Source organism: Cervus canadensis, chromosome 1, assembly GCF_019320065.1.
Source record: "Cervus canadensis isolate Bull #8, Minnesota chromosome 1, ASM1932006v1, whole genome shotgun sequence".
In the NCBI taxonomy this organism is placed as follows: domain Eukaryota; kingdom Metazoa; phylum Chordata; class Mammalia; order Artiodactyla; family Cervidae; genus Cervus; species Cervus canadensis.
In genome coordinates this window covers 118,411,939-118,438,471 of record NC_057386.1, presented here as the reverse complement: position 1 = coordinate 118,438,471, position 26,533 = coordinate 118,411,939, and the positions used below count along the sequence as shown (strand labels likewise).

The 26,533-nt window shown below is 44.3% G+C and overlaps 1 protein-coding gene across 2 annotated transcripts in view; it reads right to left on the bottom strand.

The window, feature by feature from the left end:
- The window catches only part of RPH3A (rabphilin 3A), a 265,132-nt gene that overhangs the window by 97,973 nt on the left and 140,626 nt on the right, over positions 1-26,533 (bottom strand). The window contains exon 1 of one of the 2 annotated variants that reach the window (XM_043439522.1): positions 3,216-3,292. The exons of the other annotated variant lie outside the window; for it this stretch is intronic. The gene's annotated coding sequence lies outside the window, so the exon portion shown is untranslated. Of the gene's footprint in view, positions 1-3,215; positions 3,293-26,533 lie in introns of those variants that run through there. 2 annotated transcript variants of the gene reach the window in all.

Sequence of the window (26,533 nt, the reverse complement as noted above, 5' to 3'; positions counted from 1 at the left end):
TGCCTGGACACCAGACACCCCAAGGCTAACTAAGCCCAGCCAGGCTCTGATCCTCTCAAGGATGGAGCACTGCAAAGGAATTTCTCAGGACCCTGGATTCAGCAAGCTGTCCTGGCCTGTCCTTGTGCTGCTGAGACCAGAGGCAGCCCACTAAGACTCTCCATCACCGCCAGCATAGACAAACAGTGGTGACGGTGGTGGTGACTGTAACAAGAGCTCCCCAGTGTGTGCTGGGTGACTCGTATGACCATGCTGTTATGTCGTCCTCACAACAATCCTGTGTGTTAAGACGGCAATTGTTTTATTTCCATTTTAAAAAATGAGAAAACTGAGGCTCGGTTGCCTGAAACAACTAGCCCTTTAGTTCATAAATGGTACCACTGGGATTTGGACCGAGGTTTATAAGTATTACGTTACATGACATCCTAGTTTAAATTGCTGCTTCCATTTTTTTTACGTGCATATGATTCACCAGCTGACATGTTTTATCACCCCAGCAATATTCACGACTTGTAACAGTGAAATGAGGTTGTACTGCATTATTTGCCCATCTTAGAGATGAAGAAACTGGACACAGAGAGCCCAGGTGATGTGTCTAAGGTAAGACAGCTAGGAAGAGATGGGGAGGGCAGGATGTGAATCTGAACAGTCAATCTCAGGGGCCGTGTGCTCTTCTGTCTCCCGGCGAAATGGTGCTGAGTCTGTCCAGAAAGAGCAAATATTCCCATTTCACTTGGTGAGTGGGGCAGAATAACAGCCCTCAAAGATGTCCATGGGCTAATCCTCAGAAGTGGTGAACATGTTACCGTATGTGGCAAACGGCACTTAGCAAGTATGTTAAGGATCTTGAGATAAAGAGATTACCCTGAGTTATCTGGGTGGACCCAGTGTAATCACTACTGTGTTATAAGGGGAAAGGGAGGCAGGAGGATCAGACAGGAGAGGTGATAATGGAGTAGAGGGTTGAGAGAGGTGGGGAGAGAGAGGGAGATGGAGAGAGAGCGAAGAAGGAGAGGGAGAGAGAAATAAAGAGAAACAGAGGGAGGGAGGGATGGAGAAAGAGAGAGAGAGAGAGAGCTGTGTTATTGGTCTTGAAGATGGAGGCTGCTGCTGCTGCTGCTAAGTCACTTCAGTCGTGTCTGACTCTGTGCGACCCCATGGACGGCAGCCCACCTGACTCCTCTGTCCACAGGATTCTCCAGGCGAGAGTACTGTAGTGGGTTGCCATTTCCTTCTCCAGAAGATGGAGGAAGGGGCCACAAAGCAAGGAATGAGGGAAGCCTCTAGAAGCTAGAAAAGGCAAGGGAACAGATTCTCCTTGAGAGCTTCCAGATGGAGCACAGCCCTGCCAACACCTTGATTTTAGCACTCTGACCTCCAAAACTGTAAGACAATAAATCCGCGTTGTTTTAACCCACCAAGTTTGTTGATACTTGTTACGGCAGCCATAGGACACCCACACAGCAAGTCTGCTGGAGGACCCTACAGTAAGAAACCCAAGGCAAACCAGCCTCAGAATCACACCTGAGCCCCCTCTTGGCCAGAGGGCCCAGACTTCAGTCATATCACTGCCTGTTCTAAACAGTACAGTGTACATGTGTGTGCAGGTGTGCACGTGCACACACGACTGTACATGAGTGCACACAGAAGGAGGTCCTACAAGAGAGAAGATTCATGCTCAAAGCCTCAGCCCAACCACCAAGCTCTGTCGCTGGATGGCACTGGCAGGGCACGACATGCGTTATTCACTCCCTCCTCCTCTTTTTTTAAGAGCCTCCAGGGAAAAGCTATCATCCGGACCACAAAAGAGAAGAAATGTCACAGGGCAGCTTTCCAGGAGCACAACTCATCACAGGGGATCAGTCAAAGACAAAACAAGTAGACGGAGCAGAGAGACAAGCGAGCAAGAGAAAGAGAAAGAGCTAAAGAGGGAGAGAGAATTGCTGGGTTCCTTTCACAATTGCTTTGTGCCCTGGGAGATCCTGTCCCACCAGGAAAGGGACAAATCTTAGGAAAGCCCATTAGTCCCCTTAGGAGAAAATATGGCTAAGTACAGGAGAGATGCTGCAGGACTTGACAAGATAAGCTTTTAAAACAAATCAACAAGTATTACTTATTAACCAGTCGATTTGGTGTTATCAGGCAAGGTACTTCTAGGAGAAAGAAACTTGGACTTGCCTTCTGGTGCTATGAGCTTGATCCTGGGCTCCCCTCACTCACCAGCTGTGTGACCCTGGGGAGGCCACTTGAACATTCTGAACCTCAGTTTCACCAACTATAAAATGGGACTGCAAGACCCTTCGCACCTACCTGCAAATGTGGCTAGGACATTTCATTGAGCTAATGAATGTGGATGAGTGTTATATACTCAAAAAAAATAGCAGTTACTATTTATTAAGCACCTACTATGTGCTGGGTGCTTACCTAGGCTCATTTTTTCCTCAAGGAGTGCAGTTAAACATCCAGCCTCAAACTACTACTGGTGCTGGAGGAAGGAGCATCAGCAGAGACAGTATAACGAAATGGTTAAAAGGCCAGGCTTTAGGGTAAAGCTAGCTCGGTTCCAATCTGGCTTTACCACATACAAACTGTGTCCTGGAGGAAGTTACTCAACCTCTCTGTGCCTCAGCGTTCCCATGAGCGAGGTGGAGACTGTAGCAGTATCTCTTCATATGGCTGTCATTAACTAATGTATGTAAATCCCTTAGCATGCCTGGCATATAGAAAATCCCGTGTGTAGCATTGTTGCTTACTATTGTTACTATAGTGATGATGATTATTGTTGAAGAGAGGCGTTTTCCAAAGGGTGATACATGCTGTGCTGAGGTGAAAAGGGTCATGTTAGGTGGCCTAGAGACACATTTTTTAAAGGTTTAAATGTTATATATTTATTTTAAAGTGCATCAGAAAAAATACTGTATTTCCATTTCCAGTAGTGACATAATGTTTTCTTCTATGCAAGTATACTTAAGTTGAAGCAATGTTAGGCAAAAATAGGTTTGATTTTCTCTTCTATTTCCAGCACTTCTATAGCATTACCTGCCCTGAATCCATCCTCTAAACATGCTAGATTTACCTAACTGCCCTGCCCCCAATACCTTTAGCAACTGCATCTCTCGTGGATGGGGGTCAGGAGCTCCAGTTACTCCAGGAAACCCAGAAGCATGGTCTAATGACAATAAAATAAAGAAAGAATGCAGAATCTTTGCACTCACAGGCCCCCTCCAGAATATGCTCCTGGTCTATAACAGATCAGTTCAGTTGCTCGGTGGTGTCCGACTCTTTGTGACCCCATGGACCCCAGCACTCCAGGCTTCCCTGTCCATCACCAACTCCTGCAGCCTGCTCAAACTCATGTCTGTCAAGTTGGTGAAGCCATCCAACCACCTCATCTTCTGTCGTTCCCTTCTCCTGCTGGCTATAACAAAGAAATAACACTTATTGAAGACTAACCATATGTTAGTCCCTCATATGAGCTCCTGAAATATAGCCTACTCCCTGGGTCTAGCATACATTATAACCCATTCTCCATCAGACTGGATGCCTCAAGAACACGGTTCAGTCTTGAGTGTCTCTAAGTTCTCAGGGCCCAGACCACTTTGATATTTTGTTTGTTCTGCATGTGGACTTCCCAGGTGACACTAGTGGTGAAGAACCCACCTGCCAGTGCAGAAGACATAAGAGATGCAGGTTTGATCCCTGGGTTGGGAAGATTCCCTGGAGAAAGGAATGGCAACCCATTACAGTATTCTTGCCTGGAGAATCCTTATGGACAGAGGAGCCTGGCTTAGAACACATGCAGTGCTGAATAAGTGAGTTATTCTTAGAATGTTTAATATTTGTATCTTTTATTTTACTGAAATCTCAGAAAGAGAGTATCTGACCACCTGAAATTGCACATATAGTTGTAAATGGCATATGACAGTAGGTCATGGGATTCTGCAAGGGGCCCTACCTATGTCTTCAAGATACAGCTAGCTTTGAACAATTTTAGAAGGACATGTGCTAGATCATCATCCAAGATGATCAATACAGAGTTGCTGGCTGCAGGGGAGACCAGAGCTAGGAGAGGCCAGGAAACTCGCCCGAGGAATGAGATTTTACGCTGCTTAAATTTGGACAAGTGGAAAGAAGAGCTGAGTGAGGAAGAGCAGCTTGAGAAAGAAGCTCAGCTGTCCTGACGCCCACTAAGGCATGAGGGATGGAGGGGACTGACATTTGCTGGGAGAATCCACATTTTCACAAGAAGCTTTAAGCTCCGGGGTTTCTTTTGTTGTTGTTGTTGTTGTTTTTTTAAAGAATGAATCCATAATGGAAGGATCCCAGGCACTCTGATTGAAAGTGGGGAGGTCAGGAGAGGCAGAACTGTAGCCTGTTAGGTCTTTCAAAGCACACCTCCAAGAAGATCCTCTCAAACCCTGGTCTGGCTTTCCTCTTAAAATAAATAAACCAGATTCCTCACTTCTGCTGAGAACAGATATCTGTTGGTATCTTCCATTCATCAGCCAGTATCAGGGAGGAAGCAAACGGAAAGTTTGGAGTAGGAAATGGCAACCCACTCCAGTATTCTTGCCTGGAAAATCCCAAGGACAGAGGAGCCCGGCAGACTACAGTCCATGGGGTTGCAAAGAGTCAGACACAACTGAGCACACACATACTCAAAGGGAAAGTTGGCTCCTCATGAAGTGACTCAGATACTCACCAAGCACCTAGAAGAATGACTGAAAGGGAATTGGTCTTGGGTCCCACCTCTTCCACTCACTGGCTGTGTGACCTTGAGCAAGTCACTTCATCTCTCTGAGCCTTAGCATCCTCATCTGTAAAATGGGACAATACTAATACCTACAGCATATGTCTAAAGGAATAATTCAATGAGAAAAAATATGTGGCTTGATATAGTCTGTGAAGTGCCTGAAAGTGTTAGTCACTCAGTTGTGTCCAACTCTGTGACCCCATGGACTGCAGCCCATCAGGCCCCTCTGCCCATGGAATTCTCCAGGCAAGAATACTAGAGTGGGTTGCCATGCTCTCCTCCAGGGGATCTTCCTGACCCAGGGATCAAACCTGGCTCTCCTGTATTGCAGGTAGATTCTTTACCAGCTGAGTCACCTGGGAAGCTCCTGATATGATATGATAGTCGTTCAGTCTTGTCCAACTCTTTGTGACCCCATGGACTGTAGCCTGTCAGGCTCTTCTGTCCAAGGGAATTCTCCCAGGCAAGAATACTGGAGTGGGTTGCCATTTCCTTCTCCAGGGGATCTTCCCAACCCAGGGATCAAACCCAGGTCTCCTGTGTCTCCTGCGTTGCAGACAGATTCTTTACCACTGAGCCACCAGGGAAGCCCCTGGCACATAGCAAATGCTCAGCACATTAGTTGTTGCTATTGTTATTATTATCCTCATCTTATTTTTTGTTTTATCATTACCTTCTGCCAGATACTGGGGATACTGAAAGGAGTAAGATTCTACCCTTTCATGCTACAGGCCAGATGGAGAGACAGAAAAGTGTCCCCCAAATTACAAAACAGTATATGACAAGCCTATAAAAGAGCCGCAGGATGCATGCTACAGACAGGACGCTTGTTTCTGTTCTGTGTGTGCGGTGGAAAGAGGTTGAACAAGGTTACCTCCACGGGAGTCAAGGGAAGCGGACGGGTGGGAAGGGGGGCATGCCACGTGACTAACCTCCCAGTGCCCCAACTGTCCCTCCCTCCCCTCCCCAGTACTTGCTCCAACATCTGGGAGCATCTCTCCTCCAAGGAAATTTCTCAAGATCACACTTACGTAATCCTAACATGACACGACAGATATCCGGAAGGCTTGCAAAAGGAAGAGGCTGGTTCTCTCCAGCAATCCCATTTGGCCAAGCAGGCAAGGCAGTGAAAAGTGCTGTGGAAATGGTGAGAGGCCGTTTTTCAGGAAGCAGGCTGGCAATCAGATTAGCCGACTGGTACCCAGCAATGTACATTGATACAGCCTTCCTGGAGGGTGATCTAGCACTAAAGTGTCCAAAACCTTAAAAATTATATGCACCTACCATTTTGACCCCTGAGAGTCTCTTAAAGAATTTAACCTAAATAAACAAATAGATGAATGTACAGAGATTACAGAGATGCTGAAGCCCCGATACTTTGGCCACCTGATATGAAGAGCTGACTCACTGGAAAAGACCCTGATGCTCAGAAAGATTGAGGGCAGGAGGAGAAGGGGATGACAGAGGATGAGATGGTTGGATGGCATCATCAACTCAATGGACATGAGTTTGAGTGAACTCTGGGAGATGAAGGACAGAGAAACCGGGTGTGCTGCAGTCCATGGGGTCGCAAAGAGTTTGACACAACTTAGTGACTGAACAATAACAGAGACTATCATCATGACAATGTTTATCATGATGACAAATTGGAAACAACCTAAATATCCAATAGTAGGGGGGTCGTTTAAATAAACTGTGGTATGTATGAGAAGAGCTGACTCATTGGAAAAGACCCTGATGCTGGGAAAGAGTGAAGACAAAAGGAGAAGGGGGTGGTAGAAGATGAGATGGTTAGATAGCATCACTGACACAATGGACATGAATCTGAGCAGACTCTGGGCAGTAGTGGAGGACAGAAGGGCCTGGAGTGCTTGCTGTCCATAGGGTCACAAAGAGTTGGACACAACTTAGCAACTGAACAACAGCAACAAAAATATTTCATACCAGGGGAGGTGAAGCAGTCCCACACTGATAGTTTTGGTATAACCCCCAAAAGATATAGTCTTCATATTAAAAAAAAAACAAACAAACACAAGGCACTTCTCTGGTAGTACAGTGGTTAAGACTCCATGCTCCCAATGCAAGGGGCACAGGTTCAATCCCTGGTCAGCGAAGTAGATCCCACATGCCACATAGCATGACCAAAAAAATTTTTTTTAATTTTTAAAACGTACAAAATGGTATATATGGCTTGAAAGTGAAAGTCACTCAGTCATGTCCGACTCTTTGCAACCCCATGGACTATACAGTCCGTGGACTTCTCCAGGCCAGAATACTGGAGTGGGTAGCCATTCCCTTCTCTAGGGGATCTTCCCAACCCAGGGGTCGAACCCAGGTCTCCCACATGGCAGCAGATTCTTTACCAGCTGAGCCACCAGGGAAGCTGAAGAATACTGGGGTAGTTAGCCTATCCCTTCTCCAGTGGATCTTCCTGACAGGAATCAAACCGGGGTCTCCTGCATTGCAGGCAGATTCTTTACCAACTGAGCTACCCCATTAATTACTACGGTTCCTGGGAAGACAGAAATGCTGGAAAAATCCTTCTTTGTGCACCTTATATCCCTCGTTCAAAGTTCTGGCCAGTCATTCATTTACTCACTCAACAAACATGCTGAGAGCCAACTTGATTGCCAGATGCTAGGGATATAGAAGGATGCAAAAGTGTTACCATCCTTGCTCTTGCCAAGCTTACAGACTCAAAGATCACTTCCTCTAGGGAGACCTCTCTGATAGTTCCTCTTTTCTGATCCCCAGTAGTCCCCCCCGCCGAGAATTTATGAAGGAGGATAATAGCAATTTCCTAAGATTTTAGCTAAGTTCTTCATTTGCAGGATACTGTTTAATGATTATAGCAACCCTGGAAAATAAGTCCTAGGATTGATCTCCCTTTTTCAGATGAGAAGACTGAGGCTCAGAGAAGCTAATATATTTGTTCAAACTCACACATTAGCAAGCAATCAAGCAGGGACTCAGCTCACTTCTGTCTGACATCAGAGCCCTTGCTCTTAACTACCATATTTGTGTTGAGCCAACATGGAAGACCCTGGAACTGCCCTCTCCAAGAGCCTTCCCCAACTCCTCCCAACAGGGTTGGACTCTCCTTTTCTCTGTGTCCATTGCAAATATCTGGCCACGACAACAGCCTGTCTCCATTTGGATATCCATTGTGATCCAAAACATGGGGGAGACAGACATCTAACCAGCCTAAGTTTCAGGCTTAGTTATCATAACTAGAATTTGTCAGTGGTGAAAGGGATTCTGCAAGAAGCCCCATGTCTTCCAGATGCTGTTCTCTGTGGACAAGTTTAGAAGGACATAGGCTAGATCATCATCACCTGGCAAGACCAAGGCCAGAGTTGCTGGCTGCATCCAGATATCTGTTCCTTGAGGACAGGGGACTACATCTGTCTTATGTACCTAACAAGATAAATACTAAATAAATAGCTGAATGAAAAAATGATTGGGGGCATCATTTTTGCCAGCCATTTATTTCCTAGATAAAAGTTGCTTGATAAAAAGTTTCCTAGATAAAACTTCTCTGGGCTGGATGCCAAAAGCTCACTGAGTCTACTACCATCATCACCATGCTCAGGAAACTGCAAAGACACTGAGCAGAAAGAAATACAGGCCACCCATCCACCCAGGGTCCCACATGGAGGAGGAGGCTTGGAGGAAAGAAGGGGAGTGATGGTTGTGGGGGAGGCCAGCTGAAAGTCTCCTGCCTCAGGGCTGATGCTTCTAAAGCTGCCATCACGTGGGACATTCCTGCTCACTCAGGCAGCAAACCCAGGAACCTCATGCCAGCCCTTTCTAGCACAGGAAACAGAGAGAGAGAGAGAGAGAGAGAGAGGGAGAGAGAGAGAGAGAGAGAGAGCGAGCACGCGCAAGTGAGAGAGAGTGAGCGCCACAGGGAACACGAATCTGGCTGCATTTTGAAAATGCCTGCTGGTTTTTAGGGGGAAATCACGTAATTTCCAGAGGATACTTTTCATAAAAATTTATGTGTCATTCTCAAGTCAACCTCGAGGGGCATCAAAGCACAAAATCATTTCTCCTCATCAGCCCACCCTGATACTGCTGCAATTCATTGCAGGGAAAGGGAGAGGTAATTCTGAGCCTCTCCATTCTCACCTGTAAAATGGGGGCAAGTTTATCTACCTTCCTAGATGTTTATAAGGACCACAAGGGAACTGAAACATATGAAAGAACCCATTGAAAAGCTCAGCAAACAGCAAGTGTTCAAAGAATGCCTGTTCAGTCTGAAGGCTGTAAAAATCACCACTAAACGTCAGTATTGTGTGCTGTGTGCTTAGTCACTCAATCATGTCCAACTCTCTGTGGCCCTGTGGATTATAGCCTACCAGGCTCCTCTCTCCATGGGATTTTCCAGGCAAGAATACTGGAATGGGTTGCCATTTCCTACTCCAAGGGATCTTCCTGACCCAGGGATAGAACCCACGTCTCTTGCATCTCTTGCATTGGCAGGCGAATTCTTTACCACTTAGCACCACCTGGGAAGCGAAACATCAGTGTTATTCCCTTTCAAATGTATGGAGATTTATTTTCGTAAATAAGTCTTTTTATTTTGCAATGATTTCAGATTTACAGAAGAACTGTGAGTCCCCACAAATCCTTCATGTATCTTTTCCTAACATTAACATCTTACATTACATGGTACATTTGTCAAAACTACGAAATTAACATTGGTACAATACTAACTGACTTTTTATGGATTTTACCAATGTCTTTTTTTGGTTGTTTTAGGATCCAACATTGCATTTAGTCATCTCATCTCTTAGTCTCCTTGTCCAAACTGTGAATTTCTCAGTCTTTCCTTCTTCCATGACATAAACACCTGATGAGTACTGGTCAGATGTTTTGCATAACATCTCCCCAATCTGGGTTTGTTTGATGATTCTCATGATGAGACTGGAGTTATGAACTTCCAGCAGGAATCCCTTCTCAACACGTCCCATCAGGGGACATATGATGTCAACATGACTATGTCTCTTTTTCAGACGCCATCCTTAGACTTGCATACAACCCAAATCTTCTTGATCCAGTATTTCTAACTAACTAATCACAGACTCTGGAGCTTTGGGGCTTCCCCAGTAGCTCAACTGGTAAAGAATCTGCCTGTCATGCAGGAGACCTGGGTTCAATCCCTGGGTTAGGAAGATCCCCTGGAGAAGGGAATAGCTGCCCATGCCAGTATTCTGGCCTGGAGAATTCCATGTATAGTCCATAGGGTCTCAAAGAGTTGGACACGACTGAGCGACTTTCACTCACTAACCACAGACTCTGTGACTTCGGGTTTGTTTCTTTGTTTGTAGGGGGGAGGTGGAATTTAATGTGCAATTTATTTATTATTAAGATTCTTTATTTATTTATTTTTGGCTGCACCACACGGCATATGGGATCTTTGTTCTCTGACCAGGGATCAAACCTATGCTCCCTGCAGTGGAACTGTGGAGTCTTAATCACTGGATTTTTAGTTGGAGTATATTTGCTTTACCAGACTCTGTGGCTTTGGATTTATCTAATCAGCACTGCCCATGGGGCTGGGTGGGGGCAGAGTAACACAGCACAAACAGAAAGGAAAATCAGAGAGGTGACAGGTTCTTTTAAGAGGATATGTCAGTGTCCTACGGTCACTGTAACAAATTACCACCAACTGGATCGCTAAAACAACAGATTTATTCTCTCACAGTTCTGGAGGCTGGAAGTCCTAACCCTGGTGCCAATAAGGCCATGCTGTCTCTTGAAGTGGAGAAGGCAATGGCACCCCACTCCAGTACTCTTGCCTGGAAAATCCCAAGGACGGAGGAGCCTGGTGAGCTGCAGTCTATGGGGTTGCGAAGAGTTGGACACGACTGAGTGACTTCACTTCACTTTTCACTCTCATGCACTGGAGAAGGAAATGGCAACCCACTCCAGTGTTCTTGCCTGGAGAATCCCAGGGACAGAGGAGCCTGGCAGGCTGCCGTCTGTGGGGTCACACAGAGTCGGACACGACTGAAGTGACTTAGCAGCAGCAGCAGCAGCCTCTTGAAGGCTGTAGAGAAGGACCTGTCCATGCCTCTCCCCTCCCTTCCGGTGGCTGCTGACTATCTTTGGCAATCCTTGACTTGCGGCCGCATCGCTCCGATTCCTACCTGTCACCACGTGGGCTTCTCCTGTCTCTTCTTACCAGGATACCAATCACATCAGATTTAGAGTCCACCCCAATCCCCATGGCCAGTCTTAACCTAGCTAATTCTATCTGCAAAGACTCTATTTCAAAATAAGGTTCCAGGTGGACATGAGTTTGGGGTATGCTGTTCAACAGAAGTGCAGACGGGGGATGATAGGTAGGGAGGCAGGTCAGCATCTGAGTCCAGCTCTTCACTGACTAGGGGCTTGGACAAATCATGACCTCTTCTGTCTTACCGTCCCCACCTGTAAAACGGGAAAAGGTGATGATGATCATTATCTGTATCATGGGCATTAATTAAGCTAAGACCTATTATAGCACCTTTTAATCTATGATATATTTTACAAATATGAGTTATTATCTGTGACAGCCATGAGAACGTGCCTTACAAAGCTCCGGCTACAGGAAGCTTAATTGACTGAGGGCCCCAGCTGCTGTGCTCTCAAAACCATTGGTGCAAACGAGGCCACGCTTCCCATGGGCTGTTCCCAGCCAGTAACTGAATGCAGCAGGAATGCTAAAACAGGCCTAATCGGGGAGAGATGGGACTTCTCTGCCAGAGACCGTCAGGAGAGGACTCCTGACACCTTGCTGAAACTTTCTTGCAATGCCTGGAAGTCCAGGACACTCCTACTGGATCTTCCTTCTCTCTCCCCTTCACTCAGAGACTGATGGCTCGCCAAGCCTTCCCAGCTCCCTTGCTATTCCCCGCCCCCCAGGTGTTTCCCCTAATTAAATCCTGCAGTATTTAATCCCACCTCGGTGTCTGCTTCCTAAAGGACGCAGACTAGCACATTATCCCGGAAATCACCTGTTACCTTTGCCCGAGCAGCACACATTTCCCTGCTCCTGACTGCCTTTCAGGTAAATCACTTCTCCCCTGTAGTCTGTCCATGAGGTCTGGGTGAAACTGATGCCTCCCTCTACTCCAGAGGTTGGGCCCTGCATAATAAGCCCGACCAATCTTTCTACTGGATTGGCCACAATAGCCAGTGTTTGGTCCAGAGAAGGGCATGGGACTCGATGCAAACCAATGAGATCCCCATCTGAAACCTTGCTAGTGCTCTTAGGAAGAAGGCATACTTTTACACTGGATTGCTAAGCTGGTAGAATATAAATCTAGAGCTGCTGAGGGGCATTTTTGCTTCGCTCCAGCCTGAGACTGAAGTCTACGCAAAACAGAGTGATGTAAGAAACTGGTGCCATTATTTGAGCGCCTGGAACCAGCAATGTCTGAAGCTTCTACATTTGTCCATAATGTAAGCCAATATACTCCTTTCTTGCTTTCTGCTTTTGGATTTTGTTTTGTTTTTGCTTTAGCCTATTTGAGTTGAGTATTCCAACTAAAAAATTAAATTTATAATTTTTCCTGACACCACTCTTCCAAGTGAGGGCCAGAGGATGAGATTGGGGCTTCTAGAGAGGGACTACAAAGTCAAGTAAATATCAAGGATGGACAAAATGGATTCTTTTAATTCTATGTGTGAACTACTTTCAGAGTGTCAGAAGGATTAAAGAGAAAAAAGAAACAACCAAAGAAGCATCAGTGGGAGCCAGTTTGGCATTAGGCTGCTTTTTAAAGAAAGCTTCTCCACAATTAGGATTTCCAAATATAATCCCTCTCTCATTCGACAGAGCCCAGTACCTAGACAGCTACTTCTAAAAATAAGAGAAATAAAATCTGTCTGTTTTCTGATGAATCACAAACACATTTCATCTCTGGCTCTTCTGTCTTGGGGTGGAACTCAAAAGAAGGTGTTTCCCTTCTTATAAAAAAATTAAAATTTGTGGAGATTCCTATCGATAAATTTGTTCTGCTCTTCTCCCTAAATGTAGATTATTTTTTTTTTGCAGATGCTGGTGCCTACCATTTGGAAAGGAGGCTGATGTTAGGCCCATAACATCACGTTGAGGTTTATCCCACATGGTATCCCACATGGTAAAAAGCATCTTGGCCATTCTTTGCTTGGCAATATACAAGAGCCCCAACAAAACCAAGACTCAGTAATCCCTATTCTCATAGCTCAACTAGGAGCACCCAGCCTGCTGAGGCATTGTGAGCAGGACTATAGAATTTATCAAAAATGCAACCTGTGAGGCATTTCTAACTCAGGGCTCAATATCCCTCCTTTGCAAAAAAAAAAAAAAAAACAAATAACAAACCATTAATATTTGGCTGCATCATCATTAATTAACATGAGGAGACCAAACCTCACTAAACAATTAATTCCACTTTCTTAAGTAAATGCAGATGGCAAACTAAGGTCTGTCTCATATCAGGACCCTCCTGCCCCTGTTTCAGATGTGTCTCTTTCCCTGGCACAGCTTTGATGGCAAAAAGCAAATGCACCTACTTGTTCTTTAAATAGATCTCTGCCCTGGCTGCCTTGACAGCTAATGGCCAAAGGATGCTAACGCACAGTGGCACCTGTGTTCGAAAAATCAAGGAAGTTTTCCATCAACTGACTTGCTCCTTTATTAAGAGGAAAAGCAATCAGGCATGCAGGAGCAAAGCTCGGCTAGGGGATCTGAACCTCTGAACTGCACTGAGCAGATGCCCAGGGATGAGGAGGACTCAGATCAATAATAATAATAACCTTAATTATTCCCACAACAACAGCAGCAGAAATGGCTATTATTTGCTGAGCACTTCCTGCAAGCCTGGCTCAGAATCACTGCTTTGTATGCATGATCTCACCAAATTCTCACAGTAACTCTAAGAAGTAGGTGCTAATATTATCTTAGCATAACAAGATGGCTGCAAGAAAAAAAAAAAAATGACCCTAATTCTTCCTTCCTTATACCCACAGTCCTTGCAATATGACTTCACAGTGCAGTGAGATTTTGCAGCTCTGTCCTTTAAGAGATGGAATCAATTTCTCTACTCCTGGAATCAGGTTGGCTTGTGTCTTGCTTTGTCCAATAGGATGTCAAGAGCCTAGAGTTCAGAGGGCCTTGCAATTTCTGCTTCCTCTCTTGAACACCTGCCCAAGAAGAAGCCCAGAGTGTCCTGCTGGAAGATGAGACACCTAGGCTCGTCTTGACCAGTCAGCTCCCTGAGACCCTCAGCCCCTAAGATAGCACAGAAAAACTAGCCAGGCCCTGCCCTGATTGGATTTCCACCCAGGCTCCCCACAGACTAGTGAGCAGTAATAAATGCTTACTGTTAGGTGCCCCTGGGGTTTTGTGATTGTTTCTTAAATAACATTCTTGTAGGAACAGATAACTTGATACAATGAGGAACCTAAGTCACGGAGAGATTAAAGCAATCTCCCAGCAAATTACTTAGCACATGGAAGATATTCAATAAATATTAGTTAAATGAGTGAATGAATGACTGACTAAATGAATTGGAATTCAAGTCCAGGTCTGTCTGACACCATAGTCTGAGCATTTGACAAATAGGCTATATGAGAATGTACATTTCTATCCTAAACTGAGTTTGTTCCCTTTCAAAACCATGCAGCACAGACCTGACTCAATAGATACCCCCTCATTTCTATTCTCTGCCACTCCTGATTTCTCCCTAGCCCATTTAATTCAAACCCTTGCTTATGAAGTCTCTAGAGAAAGTGGGAAATGCAAGTAGTGATAAAAGATGTTGGACAGGATTATAATCCACTCCTGGGGGGGAAAACATATTTCAACTCTTCTCTGTTTTTATGTGTTAGATATACTGGATTACCACTACCCTGCCCCCATACTCTCCATCTTGATCTCTCTCTGTTTTTTTCATCTTTTTTTTGGCTGTGCTGAGTGGCTTGCAGGATCTTAGTTTCCTGACCAAGGATTGAACCTGAGCAACAGCGGCGAAAGCACCAAGTGCTAACTACTGGACCACCATGGAATTCTCTGAGCTCAGTCTTTTAGCTAGTAAGTTCAGACCATCTATATTTATTATGATTACTGAGATTTTTTAATTTAAACTTTTTATGTTATATTGGAATATAGCCTATTAACAATATTATGATAGTTTCAAGTGCACAGCAAAGGGACCCAGCCATACATACAGATGTATCCAATCCCCCTCAAATTCCCCTCCCATCCAGGCTGCCACATGACATTGAGCCGAGTTCCCTGTGCTATACAGTAGGTCCTTGCTGGTTATCCATTTTAAATGTAGTAGTGCGTACAGGTAGATCCCAAACTCCCTCACTGTCCCTTCCCCTCACCCTTCACCCTGTAACCATAAATTCATTCTTGAGGTCTGTGAGTCTGTTTCTGTTGCAATTACTGAGATATCTGAATCTTGCTCTACCATCTTATTTTGTGCTTTCTGTTGACCCTGCATTTTGCATGGTCCTCCCTCTGCCTCTCCTGCCTACTATTTTCCCCACTGCTAATAGGAAAGTTATAGTTTCTTTCTATTCTTTCAGCAGTTCCCTCCCACTTTTAATATGCCTGTGGCACTTAACCTAAAATGATAACAACAGCAATCTAAAGATAGCAATCTAAAGATTTATTCTCACAACATGGCTGGTTCCTTTGTTAAGATGTGCTTTGCACACCTTCCTTGTATCCCTTTCCTTCCCTCATGCCTTTATTTATTTTTTCTTAATTTTTAAACTTTTGGCTGTGCTACATCTTCATTGCGGGACAGGCTTTCTCTAGTTGGGCTGAGTGGGGGCTACTCTTCTTTGTGGTGCACAGGCTACTCGTGGTGGATTCTCTTGTTGCAGAGCACAGGCTCTAGAGCACTTGAGCTTCACCAGTGACGCACAGGCTCAGTTGCCCCTGGCCATGTGGAATCTTCCCGGACTAGGGATAGAATCTGTGTCCCCTGCACTGGCAGGCAGACTTGCAACCACTGGACCACCAAGGAAGTCCCCCCTTGGGCCTTTCTTTACAAAGCAGACTTGTTACTTGACTTTCCTTTCCAACATCCTCAGCCCTCCCTCAACCCCTACTTCTCCTTTCACCATGGCCAGTGGTGATGTGGGCAACAAACTAATTCTATCCACTGACACCAAGAAATGAAGGAAGATTCTGGAATGCTGAATATCAACATTAATTTTAAAAAGGTGATACACCCTCTCCCCTCTGTAAAGAGTTTTAATCTTTCTCTTCAGGGGATTAAAACATTTGAAAGTAGCAAATGAAAACTAATTTAATCTCTTCATTCAAATATGTTCCATCAGCCTATAGATTATTTTTCTTAAAAAAGAAAAAGATGACAGTGCTGAAAGTGAGAAAAATAAACTCAATTTGTACTAGCAATCAACATTTCAAAGCTGGGGTCAAGCCTCATAATGGAAAAGAAGCAAAAAATCTTTTCCACACCAGGGAACCAATTTCACTATCATTATATTGTACCTCTTTTTGCTTCTGCAAAGCCCCATCCTTCAAAGTGAGGTCTTATTTATTTTCTCCTCCCCATTAAATTTCTGTACACGCCTTGAAGAACAATGTCCCAATGACAATACTAATAAGAGCTAGCAATTATTGAGCATTTATCATGTGTCAATCACTACTTTGGCCACCTGATGTGAAGGGCTGACTCATTGGAAAAATCCTGATGCTGGAAAGATTGAGGTAAGAGGAGATGAGGGTGACAGAGGATGAGATGGTTGGATGGCATCACCAACTTGATGGATATGAGTTTGAGCAAACTCCGGGAGATAGGAAGGACAGGGAAGCCTGAAGTGCTGCAGTCCATGGGGTCACAAAGAGTCAGACACAACTTAGCAACTGAACAACAACAAATCACTAGTCTAGGTACTTGACATGCTGTATAATACACTCAGTGGCCCACACTATGCTATGTACCGAGCACCATTATTATTCCTACTTCATAGATCAGGAAACTTGAGGCACAGAGAGGCAACTATCTAGGAAGTAGAAGAGGAAAGACCTAAGCCAAGGGGGACGTTGCCTCTGGCACCCATGTTCTTAACCACTCTACTCCACGGCCTCTCAAGTCCACACCATTGCTGTCCCCTAAGATAGATCACTGTCCAGTCACCTGTTTCTCCTTCTGAGTACTCTCCACCCTTGTCCACCCTGCTCTGTAAGGAGCAAGCATACAGGAGGCTGAACGATATAGACTGCATCATTGGACTCCCTTGCCCATTAGGGTTGGCTAATGGGAGGTCTTGGTAGGAGGGCAGAGGATGGGAGGAGAGACAGCTGGTGTATTTATTTCCATGCACCCTTCCAGTGGGGTCACCATAGGTTGGCCAAGTACCTTAGCCAAATGCCATCCGGCCCTGCCCCTGTCAGGTGGCCCTTCCACGACTTTCTCTCTCAAGGTCCAGGTAACATTTCCCTCCTCTCATCCCTTAACACCGAGAGCTATAACCTTCTCCAGCTGGTTCAAGCCCCCTGGTTGTTGCACAACCTTTTGAAGGTTCTTTAAATCTTGCCTTTCATACCCTGCAGACCTCCTGCCTCTGTTCCTGACTGGTTCCTGACACGGCCTTGGCTGATACACATGCCCAGAACAATTCATCAGAATTTCCTCAGACTATCACTTCACAGACAGCAAAGAGCTTCTGCCCAAAGGAAGCCTCTCCTTGCGGTGGCTTCTCTTGTTGTGGAGCTTGGTCTCTGGGCACCTGGGCTCCACTAGCTGTGGCTCCAGGGCTCTACAGTACACAGGCTCAATAGTTGTGGCACACGGGAGCTTAGCTGCTCCGCACAGCATGTGGGATCTTTCCAGATCAGGGATTGAACCCATGTCTCCAGCATTGGCAGGCAGACTCTTTACCACTGAGCAACCAGGAAAGCCCAGGAAGGACTTTAAAGCAAAGGTGATTGAGAATTTATTCAAGTAGAACTCTAGCCATTGTTTCCATCACCCCAGAACCAGCAGCAGGACTTTCCACTGGGGATGGTACGCTCTCCTAGGGGGAACTAAGAAAAGTGGAGAAGAGGCATTATTTTAAGTTGCAGTGACCAAGAGGGTTCTCCTGATACTTAGTGTCTGGGGGCAATGATTCTAAATGCCCTGTACTGTGCAGGAGGGCTCCTCGCCAGGAAGGCTGATGTGTTCTGAATGTAAATAGCTCCCCTTTGGTGAAACCAACCAGCTCACATCTGACATGAGGTTAGGTGGGGTCAGATGACAGAAGGGAGAATGAATTTGCATCAGTACATTTTTCTCAAAGGACAGGACAAGAGATGAAAGGGAAAGGGGAGCTGCAAGAAAGAGATGATCTGGGGGATTTTTGTGTTTTTTTTTAATTTTAGAGTGAGAGTTGAGAATAAAAGATTGGTCCAGAAAGTAATTGCCATCACTGTAGTAATCTTTTTCAAACTCTTTAGACCAAGACCCATGGTAAAAAAAACTATGTTTTACATCACAACCCAGTTCATATACACACACAAATACCCAGATGCATGGCTAAAGAAGTTTGACAAAACAACACTTCACGTTACCATTAACAATATTCTCTGTTATGTTCTATTCTATCCTATGCTGATTTCTATCTACTAAATTAACTTTCCAAGACATTACTTTGACGACAAAGGTCCATCTAGTCAAAGCTATGGTTTTTCCAGTAGTCACGTATGGATGTGAGAGCTGGACTATAAAGAAAGCTGAGCTTTGAGGAATTGATGCTTTTGAACTATGGTGTTGGAGAAGACTCTTGAGAGTCCCTTGAACTGCAAGGAGATCAAACCAGTCCATCCTAAAGGAAATCAGTCCTGAATACTCATTGGAAGGACTGATGCTAAAGTTGAAGCTCCAATACTTCGGCCACCTGATACAAAGAACTGATTCATTGGAAAAGACCCTGACTCTGGGAAATATTGAAGGAAAGAGGAGAAGGGGATGACAGAGGATGAGATGGTTGGATGGCATCATTGACTCGATGGACATGAGTTTGAGCAAGCTCTGGAGTTGGTGATGGACATGGAAGCCTGGTATGCTGCAGTCCATGGGGTCACAAAGAGTCAGACATGACTGAGCAATTCAACTGAACTGAATTGAAGCAGATCTCACTACTTGGTTTGAAAAACATGGCTGAAGACATAACCAGAGTGTATTTTAAACATAAAAAATGTGATACTACATTATGTTGATGAGCATGGGGGGAAATGAACACTCTCATAACTACAAGTGACAGCAAGAATTAATGCAATTCCATTAGTCGGCCATTTGGCATTCCATATCAATATTTTAAATGCATATGCCTTTGACTCAGCAATTTCACTTCCAGGAACTTCTTACCGATCTATTCATGTATGTGCCCAAAGATGAATGTAAAAGAATACACACTGCTGCATTGTTTGTAGTGACATAAGATCAGAAACAATACAAATGTACATCAACAGGACACTGGTAAAGTGAATTATAGGAGTTGTGTCTGACTTTTTGTGACCCCATGGGCTGTAGCCCACCAGGCTCCTCTAAACCCAGGGATCGAATCCAGATCTCCCACACTGGGGGTAGATTCTTTACCATCTGAGCCACCAGGGAAGCACCCCCTTATATAGAATCCTAAGCAGCCATGAAAATAAATGAGGCAAGTTTACACAAACTGAAATGGAATCAGGTCCAAGACACAATCATATAGTTGAAAAAGCATGGGCGATATGCTGGTGATTGTTCAGCTGAAAGATGAGTACAGAGGGATTTATCATACTGTTCTTCCTACTTCTGTTTATGTTTGAATTTTTTCCATAGTTAAAAAATGAAAAAGACAAGCGTCCGAACTATGTTCAGTATGGTACCATTTATGTTTAAGCCAATTTGCTTTCATAGACAAGAGGATATAAAAGACTGGAATCAATACATGTCTCTGGCAAGAGAACTAGGGAACAGATGCAGGAGGGAGGGTTTTAATCTCATATCCTTTCCCTTCTTTTAATTTGTAACTATGCATACCTCTTCTCTAAGTGTGAATTTATCATTCGAATGGAAATAAAACTGGTTTGCCAACCTCCATAAGGATAAACACAATTTCTATCTGAAGTCAAAAGAATCCAAATAATACCAGAAAACAAACACACATTAAAAGGACATTAAAAGAATGTCCTCCTAACTTTTGACTCTCGCCCACTCCCCACTACACCACTACCTTTGGGGGTTTCCTGGGCAACCTAGTAAAAACAGAATAGTGTTTAATTATGTTTTGGGGTCAGATTGTTATCTGTTTGAATTGACACAGAACAAATCCTGGGCCCCGAGGATGCCAATTATACCCAGTTATACTGGAAATGATTTCAAGTTTAACCTGTTCAGTTTCCTCGCTTTAAGAATAACAGAACTACAATACAGCATTCTATTTCTCAATATCCACCTAAGAGAGGAGGTCTGAACAGGATATTTATTACAGCAAGGTTTACAATAAGGAGAAACTGAAACCAGCTTAAACATTCATCAATAAGAAAATAGCTAAGGGAATACCCTGGTGGTCCAGTAGTTAAGACTCTCTGCTTCCAGTGCAGGGGGCCAGGGTTCAATCCCTGGTCAGCAAACTAGATCCTACACGCTGTAACTAAGCGTTCACATGCCGCAACTAAAGATCTTTCATGCTGCAAGGAAGATCAAAGATCCTAGATGCCACAACTAAAACCTGGGTCAGCCAAATAAAATAAATAAGTAAATTTTTTAAAAAAGAAAATGTTAAGTAGGTAGTGACCTATCTGCAGGATGCAATACTGTTATGGAGGGAATATTTGTCACCCTCTCGCCTACTGACATGCATTGTTGGCCCCTAACCTCCAGTGTGATGGTATTAGGAGGTGAGTCCTTGGAGAAGTAACTGAGTTTAGGTGAGGACATGAGGGGGGGGCACCCCAGGTGAGATTAATGTATGAGGAAGAGACAGCAGAGTTTGCTCTGTCTCTGCCATGTGATGACACAGACAGAAGGTTAGCTGTGAGCCAAGAAGAGGGTTTCACCAGGAATGAAATCACTTGGCACTTTGATCTTGGACTCCCAGCCCCCAGAACTGTGAGGAATGAATGTTTGTTGTTTAAGCCACCCAGTCTGTGACATTTTGTTGTATACCCTGAGCTGACTAGTAGAAATACCATGAAGTTATTCAAAAATATAAAATGTATATATGACTGACATGAAAAGAATTTTAAGACACCTGTTGGATTGAATAAGCCAGTTGTGATTACAATCTTACAGTATTTTTATGTATGTATATTTATGTATAATACATGCTCATACAACAATACTATACATATTAATACATTCCCAGGCGGTATAACAGTAAAGAATCCTTCTGCCAATGCAGGAGACATAAGAGACGTGGATTTGATCCCTGGGTCAGGAAGGAACCCAGGAGGAGGGAACAGCAACACATTCCAGTATTCTTGCCTGGAAAATTCCATAGACAGGGGAGCCTGGCAGGCTACAGTCCATGGGGTCACAAAGAGTCGGACATGACTGAGTGCACACACACACATTAGTACACAGATGCATAGAAAATTATCTAGAAGTATAAACATATAACATATAGGATACTTCAAGAACATGGGAGAGCCATGATCAAAGGGGATTTGGACTTGGTTTTAAATTTTAATTTTTTATTAAAATATATTTCTCTATTACTTATGTAATTTTAAATTATCTCAGGATGTACCCCTTCCAAAAGGTTCAGAAAAGATAGCCTGACCTCAAGCCATACAGTCAGTCTACTTCAGGGATATTTCTAGAATTAAAATTCTGAAATCTGCATCCCAATCTGAGAGTTCTTCCCACAAACACTGAGTTCTCCATCTTAATTTCAAAACCAACACAAATTACATTCTCTTCCTGGAGACAGAATAAGGCAGAACCCACATCCCCCCAGACACCAACGAGGAGATAATGTTTTTATGCACTAAACACAACATGGTTAGATTTCAACAAGGTTAGCGAAGACAATTAATTTCAAAGTCTTCCAACTGACAGCAATACACAAATTAGCTTCCACATCAGCTTTAGGAAACTAATTTCGCTACGGTGAAGAATTCAGTAGGGGGTTCTGATGCCTTTTTAAAGAAGAGGAGGATTTACTTCAAAGGGAGATGAAACTATTTTCTAGAGCAACTTCATAATTATACCACAAGGACAGTGTTTACCTCTAAAACCAACACCCAGTAGGAATATGCTGGGAGGAAGAAAGAAGCCTCAAAACAGTGGCAGGTTGAAATCTGCAAGAGACATCCACGAGAAGAAAATTTTAAAAAAGCAGAAGTCTCAGAAAGTTTGTTAGCAATTAAAGTAGGCACTAACGTTCATTTTTTCAGCCAAAAAAATATTGAGTACTGACAGTGCCAGGTGCTGGGGAAACAGCAGCGAACAAGACACACAAAAATCCTGCCCTATTGACATTCTGGCAATAAATGTAAGTACTACAATAATCTGAGCAGGTGAATAGGGAGCACTCAGCTAGGGGTTTCTATTTTAAATACACTGACTGGTCAGGGAAGGTCCCACTGAGAAGGTGATGCTTGAGTGATCACCTGAAGGAGGCAAAAGAGCAAGCCTGCAGATATCTAAGGGACTTTTTTTCCAGGCAAAGGGAATGGCAAGTGCAAAGGTCCTGAGGTAGGGACATACCTAGGATGTGTTGTGGAGCAGTGAGAGGCTAGGATGATCAGAGCAGAGAGACCACAGGAAGAATCCCAGGAGATACTATCAGAGAGGAAGCCAGCACCCCAATGGTGTAGGTTCCTGTAGGTCACTGTAAAGAGATGGGCTTTTCCTCAGAGCCGTAGGAGCCATAAAAGAATTTAGAGAGCAGGAGTGACATGAACTCATGTACCACTGAGTACTCTGATGGGGAGCAACAGGAGGGGTAGGAAGACTAGTTAGGCATCTTATTAATTGCAATAATCCAGGGGAAGGATGGTTCATCGAGTACTGGCTTGTGAGCAAGGGACTTCACAAGCCATATATTCCTGTTTGTTTGTTTGAACTGAGGTGTAATCCCCACACCATAAAACTCACTATTTAAAAATGTACAGTTCATAGATCCACAGACATAGAAAACAAACTTATGCATACCAAAAAGAATAGTGGGGTTGAGGAGGGATAAATCAGGAATTTGGGAATGACATAAACACATCAGTATATATAAAACAGATAAACAAGGAGCTACTGTATAGCATAGGGAAAGTGAAAGTAATAGTTGCTCAGTTGTGTCCGACTCTTTCAACCCATGGACTGTAGCCTGCGAGGCTCCTTTGTCCACGGAATTCTCTAGGCAAGAATACTAGAGTGGAGAGCCACTCCCTTCTCCAACAAGGGGCCTTGCTAAGGCCCTTGTTCATGCCACAATTAGGCAATCCAGTTAATGACATGGTCAAATGGTCAACAATGATCCCCTTCTCTAGGGGATCTTCCCAACCCAGGGATCGACCCCAGGCCTCCTGCATTGCAGGCAGATTCTTTACCCACTGAGCCACCAGGGAAGCCCAGGGAACTCAATATTTTGTAATAACCTATAAGTGAAAATAATCTGAAAAGGATATACACCAATACAGATAGATAGATCTGAATCACTTTGCAATATACCTGAAACTAACAGAACATGTAAATCAATCATACTACAATAAAATATAAAATTTTACAGTTCAGTTGTTTTTAAATGTTCACAATGCTATGCAGTGATTGACATTAGCTAATTTCTGCACATTTTCATCATTTCCAAAAGATACCCAGTCACTTCCCATTCTCCCTGCCCCTAGCTTCTGACAACCACTAATTACTTTCTGTCTCTACAGATTTGCCTATTCTGAACATCTTGCATAAATGGGATCACACAGTATGTGACCTTTCAACTCAAGATTTCTTTAACTTAGCATCCTATTTTCAAAGTTCCTCCATGTTGCAGCCTGTATCAGTATTTTGCTCTTTTTTACGGCTGAGGAATAAAATTCCCACAAAAGGCCACGAGGAAGAGCTATCATTACCATGCCTGGTTTTTTTGTGAGAAACTGCAGCATTGAAATGTCAGGTAACTAGACCAAAGACAAACAAGAAATTGGAAGAGCTGGCATTGACCTTGGCAGTCTTACTCCAGTGTTGACCCTTTGACCATGTCATTAACTGTCTTGCCTAATGGCGGCATGAATAAGGGCCTTAGCAAGGCCCTTGTTGGGCTGGGGAAGTGGAGACCCTGATTTCATACAGAGCTGAGCAAGGCTATGACTGAAACTCAAACATCATGACATTCTATCCATCTGGGTTCCACTCTAACATCTCCTTTATGCAATGGTGGGTCCTTCTCATTCTGGTGGAGTCAGATGAGATGACTGAAAGGGATAGATACAGGGTGAGACCAAGGAGACGGGCAGTGGGTGTGGGAGCAAAATGTCAGTAGCATTACTTCTCCCACGGCTGAACTCAACATCAGTTCAGTTCAACCAACGTTTGCTAAGCACTGACTATGTGCTAGATATCTGTGAATAAAGTCCTAATGAGACGTGGTCCCTGACCTTGAAAAATTCACGTGGGAGTTTGGAAAATGGCCATCTCAGAATTATCTCAAAGAAGAGGCTGTGAGCACTCTTATCTTTGTCTTGTCTTTACTATGCTGGGTGCACAGCGTCTGTCCAGGAGACATCTGCTAAGGAACATCTCTGCACTAGGGACATCACCTGTTCCCATTAGCTCAGTCTTATTAACCCTGCTCCACCTTCAGCCTTCCTTCAAATGGGCCATTTAATGCCCTACGCAATCCCCCAGCCACACCTGTTTGGGAAACGGCTGGTCACCTCACTCACACAGTACCAATCAGAGTTCTGTTGCTGAGGGTTTGAATTGGGGCTATAAAGAGTGAGCTATTTTGCTCTTGGAAGGAGTGGTTATTGCTGTCAGGGCTCTGTCCAGATTGCCCTAGCTCCCGTGACCATTTTCGTGCACACTGACTGCCTCTTAGTTGACACAGAGAACCCCAAGAGTCTGGGAATTAATTCCCTTAACTAGTGACTGACAGGTTGTTTTTGTTTAGTCACTGAGTCCTGTCTGACTCTTTTGCGACCCCACGGACTGTAGCCCTCGAGTCTCCTCTGTCCATGGGATTTCCCAGGCAAGAACACTAGAGTGGAAGTGTGGGGATATAAATACTCCAGCTCCCTCACCTACTTACAGGGATAGCTCCAAGGTCTGACCACACTGTCTCCAGAACTGCCCCTGCAGGATTATGTGAAGATCACTCCCATCACTTCATGACAAGTAGATGGGGGGAAAGTTGAAATAGTGACAGATTTTATTTTCTTGGGCTTCAAAATCACTGTAGATGGTGACTGCAGCCATGAAATTAAAAGATGCTTGCTCCTCGGAATAAAGGCTATGACAAACCTAGACAGTGTATTAAAAAGCAGAGCCATTGCTCTGCCAACAAAGGTCCATATAGTCAAAGCTATGGTTTTTTCCAGGAGTCATGTGAGAGTAAGAACACAAATGCTGCAGTCCATGGGGTCACAAAAAGTTGGACACGACTCAGCGACTGAACAACAATAACTCCTTTGGAACTGTCCTCGGTAACCCGTTCCTGCATGGCCTCTTTTCCTTCCCTTGAGATCCCTATTTCCCTACCCTCTTCACAGTTTCCCCTGGGAACATGTCTTCATAAATCCTTTTCACATGAATCCTCATCTCAGTGTCTGCGTCTGGAAAACAAGCATTGCTTGTCCATTCTCTTTTCTGTGAGGCACATCAGGGAGCTGTGGCATCTTCACTTAACTGTGTCTGTGCTTGCTGTTCAGAAATAATCTCACAAGCCACCCCTACTAACATCTCAGAGTCCAATTTAGGGAAGCTGGCCTTCCTTCCAAAAAACTGAAATTTGGACATATCAGTAATAACACACATACAGTAGAAACACCACACCCTCCTCTCTACTGCATCAGTGATAAACATCTTTTGGTTCTCCCACTGATAAGCTCCTCCCTGACCAACTGGGACCATGCAGACAAGCAGCAAGGTGTCTGATGAATGGAGAACTTTCAGTGAATGCAGGGTCTTCAGAAAAGGATGACTTGTCTCTTTCAAACCAGCAGGTGAAACATTCTTCTCAGGACAAACCAAAGTCCCTCATGGACCAGATGAGTGTGTAGAGCAGGTGCATTCCCCATGGTTTGAGGGTTCCAAATGAAACCCTCTAATGGGTCAGTATCAATCAGATCCCAGCCAGGAAAACAGGTGCCTCTGTAAGTATTTCAAACAAACGAAACTTAATGCTGGAAACTGATTGTATGGGGGACATAAAAGATCAGAAGCCACGATAGGATGGTGAGATGACCAGAGATTAGCCACAGCAAAATGCCACCACTTGTCCCTAGGTCTGGATAGCCAGAGGGAGGAAAGGGTTTTTTTTTTTTTTTTTTTAGGAAAGGGTATTTTCAGAGCCCATGGGTCAGGGTCACAAGACAAAAGCTGGAGCTGTAGAAGAGATACAGCCATTGCCAAAGAAGCCTTCCAAGGTAACGGGAGGTAGAAAAGAAAGGCTCCAGGTTCTGTGACACCAGTTTTGGCTGATTGATCACCATTATAATAAAGAGTAATGGTCATTAACGGGCTTCCCTGGTGGCTCAGCAGAAAGAATCTGCCTGCCAATCCAGAAGATGCAGGTTCGATCCCTGGGTCAGGAAGATCCCCTGGAGAAGGAAATGGCAACCCACTCCAGTATTCTTGCTTG